General features: G+C 48.2%; 1 long non-coding RNA gene across 1 annotated transcript; it reads right to left on the bottom strand.

The window, feature by feature from the left end:
- Positions 1-10,619: 10,619 nt before the first annotated feature.
- On the bottom strand, positions 10,620-13,495 carry LOC309867000. Its single transcript, XR_014312921.1, has 2 exons — positions 12,036-13,495; positions 10,620-10,999 (listed from the first exon to the last, which is right to left on the bottom strand). It is a non-coding gene; the product is annotated as an uncharacterized lncRNA (long non-coding RNA).
- Positions 13,496-20,659: the final 7,164 nt, after the last annotated feature.

Raw genomic sequence — 20,659 nt, 5'->3', positions numbered from 1 at the left:
ATTCCAAATTGAGAGAGATGCTATAAAAATATTAACATCATGAAATACAAAAAAGGAAAGAACTACATATTCTAAACAGCAAGGGACTAAACGGGACAACAAAATGCAATTTGTCACTCTGATTGGATCTTGAATTGAAAAAGGAAAAAGCTATAATAATATTATCTGACGTATGTCCATATTCACATTTCCCTTGGAAAAACTGAATGTGGCTACATATTAGATAATATTATGTCCTTGTTAAATTTCTTGAATGTGATCGCGGTATTGTAATTATGTAAGAAAGTGTTCAAATTCTTAGGAGATACACATAGAAATACGTAGGAGAGAAAGGTCGTGAGCTCAGCGACTTACTTTCAAATGGCTCAGGAAAAGAATGTGTACACACATATAACAGCTTGCTAGCAGTTGGTGAACTGGGGTGAGGAACGTATGAGTGTTCTTTGAATTATTGTATAATATTCTCTGTAGTTTTCAAAGACAACGGGTTGGAAACAATAGGATGGAATCCTGGTGAGCCTGTGGAAGGTGGGTTGGGGGAGGCCATGGCTGGACTCGGGGAGGCTGACCTAGGAATTCCACCCATTCAGGATTTCTCTCACCATCATTCACCAGCCTGGTCTCTGGTCCTGCTGATAAAGGACTTTTTCCAGGCCTCCCCCAGGCTGCCCAGCTGGTAACCAGAGAGGCAAAGGAGGTCCAACTCCCTGTGGCCACTGGAAAAATCCTGGGGAAGGGCCCTGCTGGGCTCAGCTCAGGTCATGCACATGGCCACCCCGGTCAAAAAAGGGCAGGGTGGCCAGGACCCAGTATCGGCTGTGTACTCCGAGACGGTGGCCTTCGTGAAGGTGGCAGGGGTCAGCACGGGATCAGTTACACACAGAGAGCAGGGAGGAGGAGAGAAGCGGGGGAGCAGAGGAAATAAAGATGATTCAGCATTTACCATTAACGGAGAGAATACAAGGGGAGAAGTTTGGAGTGCTCTATTATGCACTTGAAATCGGAAGCTTTGGGGGCAGGAAGAGGAGGAATGTCACAGACTGTTGGAAGAACAGATCTGTAGCTCAGAAGACTGTTGGCAGTCCCAGGTGGGCGACGAAGGCGAGGCGGGAGTCAGCCCCAGTACCAGAAGTTGGAAGGTGCCACCTTGTCCAGCAGCCTAGCAGCAGAGCCCTCTCCTTGTAAGGAGGCCCCCGGATGAGGGAAGAGGGACCCTGGCTAATGATGAGGGAGGAGAGGCTGGAAGTCATTAAAAGGCATCATATCACATTTCAGTTTTTACGCCTCAGTATCCAGTGACTCAGCAGGGCTGCTCCTGCTTCTTGTTCCAAAGCACTGGGAGTTGTTCGGCAAATATTTGAAGAGCATTTAGGTCCAAAACCTGCAATAACCTGACCCACCCCTCCCCGCCAGTTACAGAGCCTCCTGCCTCCATATAGACGCCCTCTCAGATGTTTCAAACCCAGCTATGGCAGTAGCCACCGGGCCACTCAAAGTTCAAATCTGGCTTTCCAGAAACATCCCCCTGTCCAGGAAGGTGTCACTAGGGGAAAGAAGGAAAAAGCAGTAATATCCTTCTCCTTTCTTTCCTGAAAGCAGAGGGCTCCCCTTTCTTTATTATCATCCTTTCGTCTCATTTTGTGTTTATAGGGGAGGATGAGTCTGTAGTTCATCCTTGGGATCCAGAATTAGTCAGACATGGGTTTGCCTTCCAGTTTCTTTATCTACAACAGGGAAGAATAACGCACCTTCCTCCTGGGAGTAAGTGAGAGTCAGTGAGACAATGCGGCTTGGGAGCTCGGGAGTATGAGGCTGGTGTTGGCCCTTCTCCCCCAGGAGTGTCTGAACAAGGCCGGAGGTAGGCACCTCCATCCCTAGCGGGGACAATCCTAGTCACTAAGCTGAGACAGCCTGCAGTCAGCTTCCCAGGAGGCTGGAGGGAGAGGGGGGGGAGTCAGGAGGAGGGAGCTTGGGACTTCACTTGTGTGAACTGCACACCCAAAATAAGGTCAGGCAGAAGACTCTGGGAATTTCCTATAATCTGCACTGTGAATGTCCTATTTATAAAGCTGAGTCACTGTAAGCCGTTGTTCCGCAGCCACTCAGCATGTAGAGACAGGCTGCCACAGGAAATGAGGAGCACACCCAGAGACTGAGGCCTCACCCAGGCTCTGGGGAGGAGGGATTGGGGGGTGGGTAACAACCCTGTCCCGCTGGCCTGGCTCTTCAGCGCCCAAAGCACCTTGACAGGCTCCGGGCGTGTGTCCCTGCACCAGGCTTACTATCCCTCTTCCCACTAACACTTCTTCTGGCTTCTTTGCTCCCGAACAGCTTCCCTTGTTTTGGGGTGACACATTTACAAAGTTGGCCTTCATGGTTTGCTTACAAGCAGAGCCAGGCCTGCCTCCCCACCGAGTCCCTAGGGGTCTGGCGTCTGGGTGAGATTTGAAGGCGTCTGTCAGCTTCCCCGCATGAACAGACCTGCCTGGATGCCTCTGCTCCTTCCAATCTCTTAAAGGAAGCAGATTCTCTGGGGAGAGAATTCCTACACGCGGGGCTCTGACTACCTGGGGTGCAGGATTCGTGAAGGTCAGTAAAGGGGCAAAAAGGGGAGCACTGGTCAGCACAGAAAAGCTGTGTTTAATGTATTCAGCATTCGATCCGGGGCAAGCCCTTGAAGGGGGGAACAGGAAGGAAATGGCTCCCTACTTCCTGACTCTACAACCACTCAGCCAGCAACTGAAATCGTGGTCACCCATCACAGAGGTTAACCAAGGCCTCCCCATCCTGCCTCCAGCAGCGCTGGCCGATGCCGTGCCAGGCAGAGGGCAGCCCCTCTCATCATCTTTCAGGGGTGCGGAAATGTTTTCAAACTAAAGCAACCTTAACATTCAGCTACGGTTACTCCTTAAACAAAGCAGACAGCTGCCCAGTTAAAAACATCCTCCACTCCTGGATTTCCCTCAGTAAGCTTCTTTTCAGGACCAGTTGTGGGGTCCTCTATGTGCTGAGCCTTATAGATCCAGCTCTGACTTGTGGGAGCTCTGGGGATGTAGGGAGTTCAGAGCCTGGCAGAGTTGCAGGCCCTGTCTGTGGCTTTGGGTCTTCCGTCACAGCTACATGGGGGCTGCAGTCATGGGGCAGGGCCTCCAGCTGTTGGTCAGCATAGCTGGAGGCAGGCGGAAGGGCGTCGGAGGTACCCAGGCCTGTGTCCAGCTGCTTGACTTCCTTACCCCCACATTAGTGACCAACACTGCCTGGGACTTTGTGGTGAAGCTGCAGGATGGTGGGTCTCCGGTCCAGCCACTCTTCTGGAACCAGACTCTTTTTTTTTTTTTTTTTTTTTAAGATTTTATTTTATTTATTTGACAGATGGATCACAAGTAGGCAGAGAGGCAGGCAGAGAGAGAGATGGAGGAAACAGGCTCCCTGCTGAGCGGAGAGCCGGATGTGGGGCACAATGTCCGGACCCTGGGATCATGACCTGAGCCGAAGGCAGAGGCTTTAACCCACTGAGCCACCCAGGTGCCCCTGGAACCAGGCTCTTTTACCATCTCCTGTTCCTAATACTTCCCAGACCCCGGATGGATCCCCAATCCTGTCAAAGTCTCCCTCAAAAGAGTCTTTTCCTTTCCTCAGTCTTCTTTCTCTTTTCTAAATCCCTCCCTCTCTCTTTTGGGTGTCATTCCCTCCCCTCCCCTCCCCTTCCCTGTTCCCAGAGAACTTTAGGCCACCTTTTCTCCCACCACACAGGGGTGAGGACAGGGCTCTGAAGCTGTCAGTGTCACAGAGGCCCCGGCCCTCCTATAATGGGGGAAGGAGGAAACATTTTCCACTCCTCCCTGGTGAGTCATCCCCCTCGAAAATTACCACCACTACCTGCCACAAAAGTTAAATGGGGGGGGGGGGGGTTGTTTCTTCCTGCAGCAAAGGAGAAGCAGAGAGTCAACTGAGAAAAAACAAAGATTCAAACAAATCAGAATTAATAATGTTCAGTAAGTCTGCCAGATACAGGATCAACCTGTACACATCAGCAGTGTCTCCTCTCGCCCACAAGAGCTACTAGAAAATATTACTGAAAAGACATCATTTGCAATAGCAATAAGAACTACAAAACATCTAGGTATTAGCCAAAAATACACAAAACTTCCATACAGATTTTTGAAATTCTAATCGAGGAAACAGAAAATGATATGAATAGAGAGAGCACATTCTATGCTTTTGGGCTGAATGACCTAATAATAAAGGATAACCTATCTTGGATGACTCTATAAAGACCTAATTAAATTAACAATTAACTTAAAAAGTCAGTGCAATGCCACTCAAAATTCCAGTTGGATTTCTTTTTGAGGAACTTAATAAATAAATAAGTTATTTTTTTTTTTTTTAAAGGAGAGTAAAGGGGCACCTGGGTGACTCAGTTGGTTAGGCATCTGCCTTCAGCTCAGGTCATGATCTCAGGGTCCTGGGATCGAGTCCTCTGGTGGGCTCCCTGCTCAGCGGGGAGTTGGCTTCTCCCTCTCCCGTTGCAGCTCCCCCTGTTTATATTCTCTCTCTCCAATAAATAAATAAAATCTTAAAAAAAAAAGGAGAGTAGAGAAGGAAGACTTGCTCCATCCAATCCACTGTGAACCATACCACAGAAGAGCTAGCTCAGGAACAGCCCACTAACCAGTGGAACGAAACAGAAACCTCTGGGACACACCCATGTGCTGTCTGTGTACAGAAACTGTACATAAAAACACACTTCTCTGTGGGCTAGGCCACCAGTTAAGGTTTTGTTGAGACCTTCTGTTATACCACTGTCCTTGTAACAAGCATACCTAAGAAATACCGAAAGACGCATGTTGAGGTTCCTGTGTGACTCAAAATGAACTCCCTAAACCTGGATCTGTGGCGAGAAGAGCACTTCACGCTCCACAGGTCTAACCTTCTGGAACTCTCTCTCCTGAAGTTGGCAGTGGCAGCACATCGCTGTGTCACAAGCTGTGAGAAGCGGAGGCACAGGGCATTGAGGCGGGTTATACACAAAGCCACAGGGCGCCTGGCTCCCTACATGAAAACTGTTGTTAGCAAGTGAGAGGATGAGTTCCAAGTGCCAGAAGAGATGGGGCAGGGGGTGAGTCCAAGGAAGGGGATCTAGGCTGAGAGAAAAGACAAGGATTCCATAAAGAAGTTCCCTTCTCAGCGCCTGGCAACTTTTACATCAGCTAATTCACACAGATGTTCAGCTCTCCTGAATTCCTGAGAAGCATAAAAAGTGTGAAAAAAAAAAAATATGGCAAGAAAATAAAATCTTGTGAATTTCATGTCCAGGCTCTTTCCCAGTCTGTCAGTCATGTAGTGGTTCTATAAAATAATATCCCCTCCCCTGTTTTAGGCAGGACTGGTCTAGGGTGTGCTGTACTAACAAGCTAGACCAAATCTCAGAGTCTTATGTCTTGACAGTTACTGAAGCTACATTATAGGTAGAGCAGGTTGGATTTACTATTGCTTCTGCTTTCATATGATTAGAAACGTCCATGATAAAAGTTTTCTATCTGCGTGGCTTAAAACAACTTGCTCCTACTGCATGTCCATCCTGGATCAGCCAGGTCTGGATTCCCCCTTTGTCCTTTGCAGAGAGACACAACCCAGGAGCTTCCACTACCCAGAGCATTGCTGGTTACACGGTAGGGGGAAGAACCACAGAGGAGCCTTGTGATGGTTAATAAGCCTTTTGCCTGGAAGTAAAGCACACTGTGCTCTTCATATTTCATCAACAAAGCAAGTCACAAAGCCACACTTAACTTCGGTGGCTCAGAAAAATATAATCTGGGCCGTCTGGGTGGCTCAGTGGGTTAAAGCCTCTGCCTTTGGCTCAGGTCATGATCCCGGGGTCCTGGGATCGAGCCCCACATCGGGCTCTCTTCTCAGTGTGGGGCCTGCTTTCCTTCCTCTCTCTCTGCCTGCCTCTCTGCCTAGTTGTGATCTCTGTCAAATAAATAAATAAAATCTTAAAAAAATAAAAATATAATCCCACTATGTGCCCCGTGTTAGGAGAACAGAAATATTTGGTGAACAGCACTAATGGTTTCCACAGCCCCAGAGAGATGTGAATTTGGAGTTAAAGGCAAAAAAGTTTTCTGACATACCCTCATTTTTCCCAGTAGATTTTACCCAAACAAAAAATACTCAGCTTTCTCACTTGTGATAAAATGCTCAAAATTATACCAAGACTGGGAGTTCCACAGCATCAGGAGAGTTTAGCTGCCTTCACCTCTCCAATGCAGAGTACCTTGTCTTGTCTTTACCAGGTGCTAAATTAGGATTTGCTGCACTGGGGGTGCTTGGGTGGCTCAGTCAGTTGAGTGTCTGACTCTTGGTCTTGGCTCAGGTCATGATCTCAGGGTTGTGGAATCGAGCCCCATGTCAGGCTCTGCGGCCAGCCTGAACTCTGTTTCAGATTCTCTCTCCCTCTCCCCCCAACTCACTCTCTCTCAAACAAACAAACAAACAAACAAATAAAATCTTTAAAAAAAGAAAAAAAGATTTGCTGAGCTGAAGAGGCACTGGAGGCAAGCAGGGTGAATTAGCAGGCATGCTCCTACAGAACCCATTGCTCAGCTTTGTTCTTACTTTTGCCAAACTCTGTCTTATGACATTCCCAGGCAGCATGGGGAATAGGCTGGTGCTTTTCTAGAACATGGGGTTATTCAGGCTGTCCTAGAAGGCCAGCCTTCCTCAGCTGTGAACCTGAGCTTGAACTTGCCAATGTCCAAAACTCCAGAAGGGAGCCTCAGGATCATCCAACTCCAAAACATGCATCATCTTACAGGTGAGGACACTGAACCTGAGAGAAAGTAATGACTTCTATTTTTTTTTAAATATTTTATTTATTCATTTGACAGACAGAGATCATAGATAGGCAGCGAGACAGGCATAGAGAGAAGGGGGAAGCAGGCTCCCTGCTGAGCAGAGAGCCTGACATGGGGCTTGATCCCAGGTCCCTGAGATTATAACCCGAGTGAAGGCAGAGGCTTAACCCACTGAGCCACACAGGGACCCTAGCTTCTATTTGTTTTAAGAGTCTGCCTTGGCCTTAGCATTCTCCAAAATGCTTGTGGCTGAAAGAACTTTGTAACTGAATACCCTGGACCCTAGTCCAGTGCTCACTCCGTCTGCCATATTCTACTGAGCCATACTATAAATGTGTTCAGCAAAACTGAAATTAAGAGGGGGGGCAGAGAAGAAGGAGCACTATTTAAATAATACAGGCAATTTTGCCTGCATTTCCACTCAATGAATGGATATGAATCTGCTATTCCCAGTATGTCTAGGTTCCTGCCTTCCCCTTATGTAAGAACTAGCCCAGCTTTGTATAGTTCTAACACACCCACCCCAGACACAGGCCAATCCTTCACCTGGGGCTCCACTGTAAACATAATGATCTGGACCTAGGACCAAAAAGCTGGAGTACTGGACTTAACCGAGAAACGGTATCAAGATCTCCAACATGGCAACTTCTGAAGAGGGTTTGCAAAGGTCATTTGGACCATCCTTGCTGCCTTTAGAACCTAAGCCTGGGTAAGACGAGCCTCTGCTATAATGATGGCCAGGGCAGAAGGCAGGCTGCCAAGAAAGGACCCTTAGGAACTGTGTCATGTGTTCAATAACCCTTTGGTAAGCTCTTGCTGGAGCATCTTATGGGCAAAGGAGCATGCTGAGAAGGAAAACTTGAACAAACCTACACATCACTGGACTATAAAAATCATTAAAATATTGAAGAATTTAAAGACTTAATGACCCAGCAAAGATGGTAAATACTTCCAAAGGCAGATGTCAGTCATTAAAAATGCATTTTGCATGCCACATTTACCTCCTGTGAAAATGGGAGCCAAATACATTTAGGGCAAGATTGCCATAGCTCCCCAAGAGGGTAGGTTAGAAAACTGAGTGACGGTCCTCAGTGAGCGCCCAATGAGGTGTGAGCTCTCAGGTGCGCAGGCTGCTCCCATGGGGCCTGGCAACTTTGCCACCATCTAAAGCTACAGCCGATTCCCCACCTCAGAGACTCCCAAACTGTACAGGATGCAGTAAGTGTCTTTCTGAGGGAAATTCCGTCATAGAGAAAGATGCCAAAAAGAGTTTGGCTCAGCAGAAGCTTCCAGAGGTAAGGCAGCAGGACAAATGTCTATGACAAAAAAACACTGAGGAAGCAACTTACCACAGAGACCAAATTAGTCTCCTACCAGCTCATGTTTGTGTTTTTGTTTTTTCTTACTGGGCCTTAGTTTCTGTATTAGTTTGCTAGGACTACTGTAACAAAGTACCAGAGACTGGGTGGGTCAAACAACAGACATGTACTTTCCTGCAGTTCTGGAAGCTAGAAGTCTGAGGTGAAGGTGCTGGCAGGCGCGGTTTCTCCAGGGGCCTCTGTCCTTGGCTTACAGGCAGCTGCCTTCTCTGTCTTCACATCACCACCCCCCAACACCTTACCCCCTGCCTGTCCGTGTTCAAATGTGCTCTTCTTATGATACACCACTCACACTGGATTCGAGCCCACCCTCATTACCTCATTATAACTTAATGATCTCTTTAAAGACCCTATCTCCAAATTGGTCAGGCTGTGGGGCACTGGGGGAGTTAGGATTTCAACATATGGATTTGCCGGGGGTCAGGGAGGGCACAATTCAGCCTGTAACAGTCACTTATATAATGTATTATATTACACCCAGTGTAATTATAATACACCCAAAAGGAGACTATGGGGGTTTGGTTTTGTTTTATAGAGAAAATCAAAGTTCATGTTGTGTGGAGTGGCTTCTGCCTTTCTAAGATGTTTGACTCAATGAGACTCCAACTCACAAGCACTGGAATTGGCATGGAAGCGAGGGGAGGGGAGGCAAATACCAGTCACGTGATGGTCTGGTCATGTGCAAGCACCTTTCCCTCAGTGCACTGAGCCCCCTTCCCTCAGTGCACCCACCACAAGCAGGCACCCCGCCCCAGGCTCTAAAACAAAAGAATTGAGTGGGTGAGCAGGATGTGGTCATTGACACTCCAACCCCCTGCTGGGAGCTTTCCCATGTGGCAGAGACAAGAAGCCCCAAAACTACACTTCCCACATTCCTTTACAGCTAGAGTCCTGCTGGAGAATTGGGCTGGCTCCACTAAGATGCACTGGGACAAGACTGGGGGACAGAAATGAGGCAGAGGCCGCCTTTCTGTGGCTCTGTCTGCCCTGGAGGCCTGGAAAGGAAGCGAGGCGCTGCTGTCCAGTGTGTGGACCCAGGCCGCAGAGGAGCACCCCAGGAATCCTCCAGAAAGACACACTGGCAAAACACAGAAAGGAGGCATGAGCATGTGGATTGCTGCTGTAGTCGTGTGTGGGGCTGACACCACCCCAACGTGGGTCCGTGGAGAACTGGTTAAATCAGCCACAGTAGAGCCACGCATGTGACAGACGTTCTGCGGCTCTGTAAAAGAATGAAAAGAATGTTTCCATAGACTGCTGTGGCGTAATCTTCAAGATATATTGTGAAGAGAAAAAGTGGAGAGAAAGGTATACTACCTTTTAGAGAGGGGGGATAGGTATGTATCTTTAGAAGAAATCTTAGAAGAATCAACAAACAAAAAAAAGAGGTAGTCCTGAAGATTTAAGTATTAAGATTAGTGTGACTAAAATGTCAGGTTCCAAACTCTGGGAGTGAAACAAAGGGACAAGCATGCAGGCCCCTGTTCTCCCCACGGTTTCAGACTAGAGAGTGAGGAGGGAACAGGTGGCCAGGCAAGGGGGGCAATGAGCGGTTACTGAGTGTCTGCTCTCTACGGCACCTGGGCCAGGTGCTTCAAAGACATTTTCCCCTTTCATCTACTCCAGGTAGGTGTTTTTACTGTCCCCATTTCGTAGATAAGGGAAGGAGAACAAAGAGGAACTGAACAACTTGATCAAATTCATAAAGCAAGTAGTCTCAGAAAACAGGGCTTGGTAGCTGAGCCTTTGGGATCACCGGTAGCCTCACTCTCTAGCTGGGTCCCCAGATGGAGCCCTGAGGCCATAGCCACAGGGAGAAAACACCCCCTTAGGACTCTGGTTTCTGTTTCCTTCCCTCACGCACCCCTGGAGTGGCACCAGGTCTGGCTGCGAAGTCCCCAAGCCTAGCCAGGGCATCTCCCCACCTCCTAACCTGTCCCCATCCTGCCGGGGGACTGGGGAGCGCCTCTAAGCCACCAACTTTCAATCTGATTACATATTAAACTCATTGAGGAGCTTTCAGAAATGCTGATGCTCAGGCCCTATCCCCAGAGATTCCCACTTACTAGATATGGGTTGCAGCCTACACATGGGGTTTGGGGAAGCTTCCCAGGTAACCCTAATGTGTGAGAACCACTGCTCTGAACTCTTGCTGTTTTCACATGCAGTCGGGGCCAGGACCATTGGCATCACCTGCGAGCATGTGAGAACTGAGAAATCTTGGGCCCCAGCCCAGCCCTACTAAATCAGAAACTTGTGGGGAGGGAGGAGTGAAGGGAAGGAGACAATGATCTGTATTTTCAGTAGCCTTCCCCAGGATTCACACACACCCTAACGGTTGAGAACCACTGCTCTGAGCAACAAGAGACAAACCCTCATGCACTGTGGTTAGCTTTCCCAACTGCTATGTTTAATACCAAGTAGGATAAACTTGCTGGGCCCAAGCAATGAGACTGTCCAGGCCATTCCCCCAAGAACAAAACTTGGAGACATGGAGAATGTGTTTAAATGTCACCTGGAATCATCTGGAACTCAAGTAGCTTCTAAGAAGGAGAGAGGCATTATCAAAATAAAATACACCAAAAGCTGCCAAAGGGAGCATGAACAGCTCAGGAAGAATACGGTCCTCAAGGACAGACAGATCAGGGAGAGCAGCTGAGGTGAACCAGCAGGCCGGCAAGTCCTTGCATCAAGGCTTCTCAGTTTGAATGGCGTATTAATTTCCCGGGGCTGCTATAACAAATTGCCACAACCTTGAAGACCCTAAAACAACAGAAATTCTTTCTTTCACAGTTCTGGAGGATAAAAGTTCAAAATCAAGACATCAGCAGGGGCGGTTCCTTCTGAAAGGTCTGAAACTCGAGAATCTGTTCCATGCTTCTCTCCTGGCTTCTGGTGGCTGCTAACAACCCTTAGTATCCCTTAGCCTGTGGACACATTGCTCCAAATCTTGACAGCGCTTCCCCTCTGTGTCTCCAATGTCTCTCTCCTTTCTTTTTTTTTTTTTTTTTTTTTTAAAGATTTTATTTATTTATTTGACAGAGAGAAATCACAAGTAGGTAGAGGGGCAGGCAGAGAGAGAGAGGAGGAAGCAGGCTCCCTGCCGAGCAGAGAGCCCGATGCGGGACTCGATCCCAGGACCCTGAGATCATGACCTGAGCCGAAGGCAGCGGCTTAACCACTGAGCCACCCAGGCGCCCTCTCTCTCCTTTCTTGTATAAGGTCAATCATTAGATGTGGGGCCTACCCTAAACCTAGGATAATCCTATCTCAAGACCCTTCACTTAATCACACGGGCAAAGGTTCTATTTGCAAGTAATAGGTTGCTGGGTGGCGGGGGGTTGTGGCGGGGTGTGGAGACGTGGTATTAGGACTTGGACGTTATCTTTTAGAGGGCCACAATTCAACCCACGACAGGTGGGAAATAAATTCCACTTCCTTACAGCCACCCTTCCTGACACTCATTCTGACCTGAGGAATTTCCTGAGGTAACTCAAGGAAAACAGGACGGGCCTGCCATACAGCTCTAATTGTCGTTCTTCACGGAGTTCTACATTATCCAAAGTGCTTTCATGTGTGCTCCCTTGAGCCAGGCCATGAAGCTGGAAGATTTTTGTGCTACTGCATAGGAGGAAACTGAGGCACAGGGAGCCCGGTGACTTGCCCAAGCTCCCAGAACCAAGAAGGGGTAGTCTTCCCACTCTGAATGCGCTGCCCCTTCTGTTGGCACCAGCTACTGTCTTGAGCCATGATTTAACCCCACAGTCTTCAACAAAGTGTGGGGCAGGGGATCTCTTACCTGAGACGGTGTTCTAACAGAGACTCGGTGCACCCGCCAGCTTATCACCAGTGGCTCAGGGGAGGTGGTCTGGTCTCACTTGTTTCTTGGTTTCCCAGGATTCTCGGTTTCCTACGCTTCAGAAAACAGAGAGCCCTCTTCGTGCCAGGCACGAGGCCTCTGGGAGGAACTCAGTACTTGAGGCTGGAATGCTGTTGATTGCTTCTGGCCCTGGCTCGGCTGGGAACGTGTCTGGGATACACAGCTGAACGACAGGCACCTCCTCCCAGGAGTGCCTCCAGGGGACCCGCACACTTCGCCGCGCCCGGACAGCAGAAGCAGTGGGTTCTGACGTCAGTCTCCTCACCCTTGTCAACTCAGAAACGGGTGAGGGTCTGTAACCAAGCAGCCAGGACACCGGGGTGGGTGCCTAATTCTCCATGTGGTCTGGTCAGTGATAGGATGTCGGCTTCAACTTGAGGGTCTTTATTGCTGAGCCCCAAGCCTCAGGTTTGCTGGCTCACGTCAGTGGTGGCGGCTCTTGCCCCTTCTAGGAGTCCGGGGACACGTGTGGCTTGAACAACCTTGGCCTCCCTGCTCAGGACTCCTGCCGCCCTGCTGGGGACAGCTGTCAGTCCTGGGTTCCCAGCCACCAGCAGGACTGGCCCGCCATCGCTTCAAAGGCCAAATACAAAAAAATCAGCCCCATCTTCCCCTTCTGAATAGCTGCTCCTTTTTCCTCCTGTTTAATGGCGCCACCTGGAAAACGGACATCATCATGTCTTCTCTGCCCCTTTCCTCTAAAGGCAATCTCTCCCCACAAGAGGGGAGGTGGGGGCACATTGAGGGGGAGATGAGGAAGGGAGCAAACGTTCTGAGCACTCCCCAGGATGAGACAGACTGTGTGCCACATGCCAACTCACTGATCTCAATAACCCAGTGAGGTGGGGTGGGTATTTCTGCCTGAATTTTACAGGTGAGAAACAGAGGCTCAGAACGATTGAGGGCCCCGAGGCCACAAGGCTGTAAGGCAGAGAGTGGAGTCCAGCCTGTGCTCTCTGTTCTCTGCTGTAATATGCTGCCTGATTGATTCCCCTTTCGGTGACTGCTTCTCTCCTGCCTTTGCTGGCGCTACCCCTCTCCCCCCTTCACCTGCTGCTTTCCTGCCCAGCTCTGCTCTTCTTGGCACCGACTCTTTTTTGTACTATGTGCCTGTATCCAACTGCTTTTTCTTTTTTTCTTTTTCTTTTTAGAAGGGGGGCAGGGTCGGGGAGAAAGAATCTTAAGCAGGCTCCATGGTCAGCGGGGGACCTGATTCAGGCTCCATCTCAGGACCCTGTAATTGTGACTTGAGCTGAAATCAAGAGTCTGACTCTCAACCGACTGAGCCACCCAGGCGCTCCGATACTTCTTGCATATCTCCCATGGTGCCTGGCCCCACCTGACATGGTAGACACTCAGCACATTTTGTTAGCAGAATATGGGCATGGCGCAGTAGGAAATGTATTTTCTACCATCTAAGTATGATTTTAGATTAGGCTAGCTGTCAACCCATTGGTATCTTGAGAGGATGCAGAAAAATCATACCAGATCCAGACTAGGTTAATGATGACTGACTTATTACCATCCTCAGTCATGAAGGAGGAGGGTGGCATTTACACAGAGCTCCACAGCTAATCTATTAACAGTACCATGGCTGATAGCTTTCATCTTCTCCAAGGACAAGTCTGTCGACTCTCTCATTTCTCTACTACTGTACAACTTGAGGTGAGGACAGAAAGTCCCAAGTCCACATTACCCACACACAGAATCCACCAGATGAGGTGGGAGACTGTGGGAGCCACATGTCAAAGGATTTGCTGGGTTCTCAGGAGACTTGGATGACCTTGACCCAGGAATTCGCGCTAAGGTATACATTTCCGAGGGAACAGTGGATTTTACAGAGCTGAGTTCCATAGGCTTATCTAAAGTAATTAGTGAAGTGTACAAGTTTGAATCACAGATATTCCCTGTACCAGCCTGGGTGGGGGAATCAGAAGATTTATGGAGATAAGCAGTCCCAGTGAGATATGGCAAATAACCCACACAAGCAACCAGTTCCTAGACATGAAAACCACACCCAATTTTTCTCCTTTGCCAGGGGATTATCACCCCCGGGGGTCTATCGAGCTGCCACCGTCCCCCTCACCAGCTCCAAATACCTTGGCCAATGCATCCATGCCATTTCATATACTCATCATCTGACTTACCTGCTATGCTACACAGCAAAACTGCATTTCATATAAGAATTCAGTCCCATAACAAGGGTGCTGGATTCACCATGTCAAGTTCCTTCTCACTGAGAGCAAGTTGGTGCAACCTCCTTGTGGGATGATTTGGAAATATTAATATTTAAAATACAAATATCCTCTGACCTAACAGTTCCACTTCTAGGAATTTTTCCCCCCACAATAATGAAACCAGGGCAAAACAAGTACACACACGTGTGGAAATAATAATTTCAGCATGATTTATAAGAGGACGAGAGTAGACACGGTTACAGTGTTCTCTAATAAAGATGATAGGGGTGCCTGGGTGGCTCAGTGGGTTAAAGCCTCTGCCTTCAGCTCAGGTCATGATCCCAGGGTCGTGGGATCGAGCCCCACATCGGGCTCTCTGCTCAGCAGGGAGCTTGCTTCCCCCTCTCTCTCTGCCTGCCTCTCTGACTCCTTGTGATCTCTGTCAAATAAATAAATAAAATCTTAAAATAAATAAAGATGATAGTTCAGTAAATCCTGATACATCCAGACAACGAAACTCTATGAAGTCATGAGAAAGGAGGAGGTAAATCTTTACGTGATAGTACTACATACAGGACACGTTAAATGAAAACATAAAGGAGCAGAGGGATGGCGGTGTGTGCAGCATGTGTGGTGTGCAGATATCCCCTTGCATATAAAAGGAGTAATAGAAGGGCCCCAGGGGGGCGCAGTTGGTTAAGCTTCCAACTCTTGGTTTTGGCTCAGGTCATGATCTCAGGATGGTGGGATCCAGCCCTGCATTGGGTTCTGTGTGGTCTGCTTAAGACTCTCTTTCCCTCTTCTCCTGCCCATCTCCCCTGCTCACCCTCTCTCCCAAATAACTAAGTAAGTCTTTTTTAAAAAGGGTACCAGAGCATTTATTGATTTAAACCAAATTACCGGCAAGTGCCTCTTCTCCATGTATTATTCACTTGCTACTGAGTCTATGGTAGAGTTCTGAGGACTCATATAATTTCACTTGTCCTAAGAAGCAATGACACCATTATCTCTGAATCAAAACAGAAAGGAAGGGCACCTGGGTGGCTCAGTGGGTTAAAGCCTCTGCCTTCAGCTCAGGTCATGATCTCAGGGTCCTAGGATGGAGCCCTGCATGGGGCTCTCTGCTCAGCAGGGAGCCTGCTTCCCCCTCTCTCTCTTCCTGCCTCTGCCTACCTGTGATCTCTCTGTCAAATAAATAAAATCTTTAAAAACAAATAAATAAAATTAAAAACAAACAAACAAACAAAAACAAAGGAAAAACAGGACTCAGAACCCAGGTGCCTCTTTAGAACCTCAGGGCAAAAACTGGGATAGATTTGCTGCCACTGCCCCTTTTCCTTTTTCCCCTCATTGCCACAGCCTGCTCCTTTTAAGCTGATGGTGGGTTCTTGGAGGTGGGTTCATAGAAGTATCCTTTTCTTTTTTTAAAAAAATATTTTATTTATTTATTTGACAGATAGAGATCACAAGTAGGCAGAGAGGCAGGCAGAGAGAGAGAGAGGAGAAGCAGGCTCCCTGCCGAGCAGAGAGCCTGACATAGAAGTATCTTTTTATAAAAATCCTGGATATTGAGCCTGGTGCTGGCTCCTTACACCATTTGCGGGTTGAAGAGCAGAGCTGGGCCCTGATTTTCATCCAGCAGCATAAAGTAAAGGGTGAATACTGAAGATCCCACCTATGTTTCCAGGGAATTTCCAGACCAGCAGTATGGTAGGGGAAGCTAGACTAAGGCATTAGGGACCATGAGATTCAGCCCCGAGCACTTAACCTTGGAATAGTCATATGATGAAAAGGATATGTTCATGAGGAATGTCTCAGTAGTTCCCAGTTTCTTAAGCTGGGTAACTTGGCTCTCTCAAGGCGGCACAGCATAGTCAGTAAGAGCAAGACTGTAGCCAGATTCTAAGGTTCAGTCCCAGTGATGCCCTTTACTAGCTATTTGATCTTGAAGAAGTTACTCTTTGGTCTTCGTTTTCTCGTCCGTAAAATGGAATCATTCCAGCACCTATCTCCCAAGACTATCATGAAGATTAAACGTGTAAATACAAGTAAAACACGTATCAAGTACTCCAGCAATGCTCCGTCCTTAAAAGCTAGTCTGTTCCAGACAAAGTCCTATTTCTGCCCAGTAAGCATTAAAAGCTTCAAACCCCTCCCTGCCTCTCCCCTCTCCAAGCTCCCCAAGGCCCTGAATTAAAATAACAGACCTGATCTTTGTCTCCTACGTTCAACAGAGCAGTTTTTCCTAAGCAACGCTGTCTAGTGCGATGCAAATTAGTGTAAACCATTCGTTTTATCTCAAAATCATTTCAGAATTCCGGAGTCATTCATTTCAAAACCAGACTTGCCTTTGTGCCTACTGATTAGTTCTTCTCTTGGGAGGTGAGAGTGTGGCACTTTCATTCATTCATTGATTCCCGAGAAGTTGAAGTGCTCACAGTGGTGGTGATAGTGATTTCTGAACGGACCCATCTGAGCTCTGGGGCTGCTGTGGGAGCGACTGCCTCGCTGGAGGTTCTGGGCTCCATGCGTAGTGGATTCCTCACGGTGCAGGCAGGATATGCAAGTCCAGGGAGCGAGAGAGCTGTGGGATCCTGAACAAGCCCTCACCTGTCTGCCTCCGACTCTCATCATCTCCAAAACAAGGGCTTCCTTTGATGGACTGGGGTTCTTTCCAGTCCAAAAGACTCTAAGTAGATGTGAACCCTATCAGAGAGAGAGAGAGAAAGAGAGCACAAGCAGGGGGAGCAGCAGGCTGAGGGAGAAGTAGGCTCCCCACTGAGCAAGGAGCCCGATGTGGGACTCAGTGACAGGACCCTGGGATAATGACCTGAGCAGAAGGCATACGCTTAACCCACAGCCACCCAGGCGCCCCTCCAATTGGTTTTGTTTCAGCCATGCTGGTGTTAGGAAGCAGCGCCCAAGGAGTTCTCGAGCCCTCAAGAGCGCCTGTGGCAGACAGAGATTCTGCACATTTGATCCCCAACCTCCTTCCTGCCTCACAAAAATTCAGAGCTTTGCACGGTTGCATTCAGGAGAGAGAGGTCCCCTCCTGTGGACTGGCTTGCTACAGACCTCAGAGCAGGGAGGGGCCAGAGCACCAGGGACCAGACCTCACCTTCTGTGTCTGTTTCAGTGAAACCTTCTGTTTCAGTGCCCACGGTTGAGTCTTTGGCTTTACTGCCACTGCATATGTTCAGAGCCTTTATCTTCCAGCCCTGCTTTGAGCACTTCAGTCTGCCAGCCAATCTCTCTCTCTGTCTCATACACACACACACACACACACACACACACACACACACACGTTCACACTCACTCATATTCTCATTCATTCTCTGTCTCTTTAAAGACATTTCATAGCTGAAAATAAACACATCAAAATGAAGACAGTGCCCTGTGAAAAGAAAGCGCATACAAAAGAATTAAAAGCCAGAGTTCTTAAAACCTCGGTCATTAAGAAACGTCTTTAGAACCATCCTCCTCTTTTCCAGGGCGGAGAGCTGCAATAAATAGAACTCATCAGAGACTCAGACATACTCAGAATAAGAAATGCACAGAGTTATTATGAGCAGCTGCATTCCGCTGAGTTCCTGGAGGGATGTGGGAGAAGCCTGGCATTCATTCACTGCTCTGGAAAAGGCTGATAACACAGCACCCAAAGGAGCAAGTTCCCAGCACTGTGGGGGGTGCCCACCGGGCAATAGTGTCCACACAGGAGGGGCCAGCCTCTCCCCAGGGCTGGGCATACTGGGCTTTCTCACTCCCACCGCTCAGCCACCAAGGGGCTAGCCACCACCCCTGTGCCCCCATCTTGGGCCTCCAGCCCCACCCCCCAGGGTTGGGGCAGGCTGTGAGGGAGGGTTTCCTGAGCAGCCCCTCTAAACCCTCTAAGGAGATAGACCATGGGCCTCCAGACTACAGCCCTCTTCACCAGCCCCTCAGGGACGAAAATCCTGCCATTTGCCCAGAAATCCACATTTTATCCACTTGTTATTTAGGTGATTCTGATGCACATTTGTATTAGTATCTGTACATGTACTACTTCTGGGTAAATTGCCCTCCAACACAGAGGCTGAAAACAAGCAACCTTTATTAGCTCAGAGTTTGTGGGGGTCAAGAATAGGGATGGACTTAGCTCTATGATTCTGGCTCAGGGTCTCTTGTGATGCTGTGGTCAGGTGTTGGTTCAGGCTGCGATCATCTCAAGACTCCACTGGAGCTAGAGAATCATTTGTAGGCGCCTTTGCAAGGCCTTCAGCAGGCTTTGGGTCTTTGATGGGTTTTAGCTGGAAACATCAGCTCCTCACCCACATGGGTCTCTGACTTTCACCAGAGCTAGGGATCTGGGAGGCAGGGGCTTCCCCAAGACAAATTCCAATCTAGACCACACTCAGAGGAAGACAGTTTTAGAAGAGCATGAATACCAAGATGCAGGAATCACTGGGGGCCACCTTAGGGGCTGCTTACCCCTCCCCACCCCCACCACAATATTCAAGTTTTCGAATTACTACTACAGATCAGTCCTCCACATACTGCAACCAAGACCACATTTTAAATATGGGAGCAAATTCTGTCTTTACTATTTTTTTTTTTCCTTTTTCTATCCTTCCTCCACATCTACCCCTTGGGGATTTGAGACAACAATAAAGAAAAAGAAATGGGAAGAAAAAGTAGTCAAAATGACAATCTTAGAATAGCCAGATGTTAAATTTTAAAATGTTTGCAAATACTGAGTAGAAGTAAATTCTATGCAAATCCCATGCATATGGAACTGTTGTCCTAAAACTTTCACTGCCCAGTGTGACTCCTGAGGAATCTCCTATGAGTCTGGTAACATAGTAAGTAAGGTGACCAGTTGTCTCAATTTGCCCAGGAGTCTACTAGGTCCTGGAAAACCCTTTAGTCCCAGGCAAAATGGTCTCCCCCCTTCTTTCTTCCTTTTAAAGCTTTTATCCATTTATTTGAGACAGAAAAAGAGAGAGAGACAGAGAATAGGTGCAGTGGGGAGTGGGGAAGAGGGAGAGGGAGAGGGCGAAGCAGGCTCCCTACTGAGCAGGAACCTGGACCTGACTCAGGGCTCAATCCCAGGACCCTGGCCCGAGCTAAAGTCAGACACTTAACCGACTGAGCCACCCAGGCACCCCAGTTGGTCTCCTTCTTAACAAGGAGCCAATAAGAAATCACATCATCCACTCTGCGCCTCTCCCACAGACTGAGTGGGTCTGTCTACTTCGTGCTGAGGTAGAGAGAGCATAGGCTTTGAGTTAATGTGTGCCCTTGGCTGTGGCCTTAAACTATCTCATTGAGAAGACAGGCACCAGAAATCCATTTTAGGGAAGCTTAACTATAATGACGCACATGGGATTGTCCCGTAGCCTGAGAGCTGCTGTATGGGTGACGGTCCTTCGCACTTTTCTGGAAAGGGCCACTCCTAGCATGAAAGATGGGACCACAACCCTTACACTGTTGGCAACCAAATCTGACATTTCTCCTTCAGCGAGGCTGGCTTTGCTGACCCCCTGAAAAGGGAAATGAAGGCCACAAAAGTCCCACTACACACCTTAATTTTTATCTTAATTTACAATTTAGTCCCCAAATTGATGTACTCTGTCTCCTTGTGAAAACACTAAGCTACCAAAAAGGACAGTCCTCTCTATTGTATCCTCAATGACAGGCTTCCCAGAAAATCTGTGCGAAGCCTTGATAGAAGAGATATGATTCATTTTCACAGCTCTGATGGTGTGACTCCCTCCTCTCAGAGAGAAAACCTGTCACCAGCGCTGTTCCTTCCTTCTCCCTTCTCCACTTCCATTCCTCAAGGTTTGGGAGACTTTTGTTGTTGGTGGTGGTGAGAAAAGCAGTGATCTGTAAATTGTGTTAAAGTGCTCATCCTCTTTTTTCCTTCTGCCTTTACCAGTTCTGGGCAGCCCTGCCCATTTAGATGATGAGAAGTTTCTAACTCAAAATAGGCATTGTGGATTTTTGAACTATCTTCCTGTGAGGTAGGCAGATTAGCAACAATGGCCTTAATTTACTTTTGGTCCACCGTTCTCCCCCACTCACCCCTGCACTCTAGCGCCAGAGCTGTGAGTCCCAGGCAACTGGCAAAGATGCTGGTTGGATTGTAATGCAAAAGACCATGTGGGTGTCATTGGTTTTCTACCACTTGGCAGTCATATAACTTGGAACTTCTCTCGGTCTCTGGCTTTCCCGCAACATGAGGCAATGAAATATAAGGGTTTAGTTTTTATTAGAGTCCTTCCTTTGGCCGCTAGCTATCTGGCCAGCCGAATATTCCTCCAGTAGTATTATTCTCATTGTTTACTGGAGGAGAATTTCTACTTACTGACCTTAGCAAGCTTACCT

Source organism: Mustela nivalis, assembly GCF_964662115.1.
Source record: "Mustela nivalis genome assembly, chromosome: 6".
Lineage (NCBI taxonomy): Eukaryota > Metazoa > Chordata > Mammalia > Carnivora > Mustelidae > Mustela > Mustela nivalis.
The sequence above is the reverse complement of the archived record's forward strand: the minus strand, read 5'-3'. Positions and strand labels throughout refer to the sequence as shown.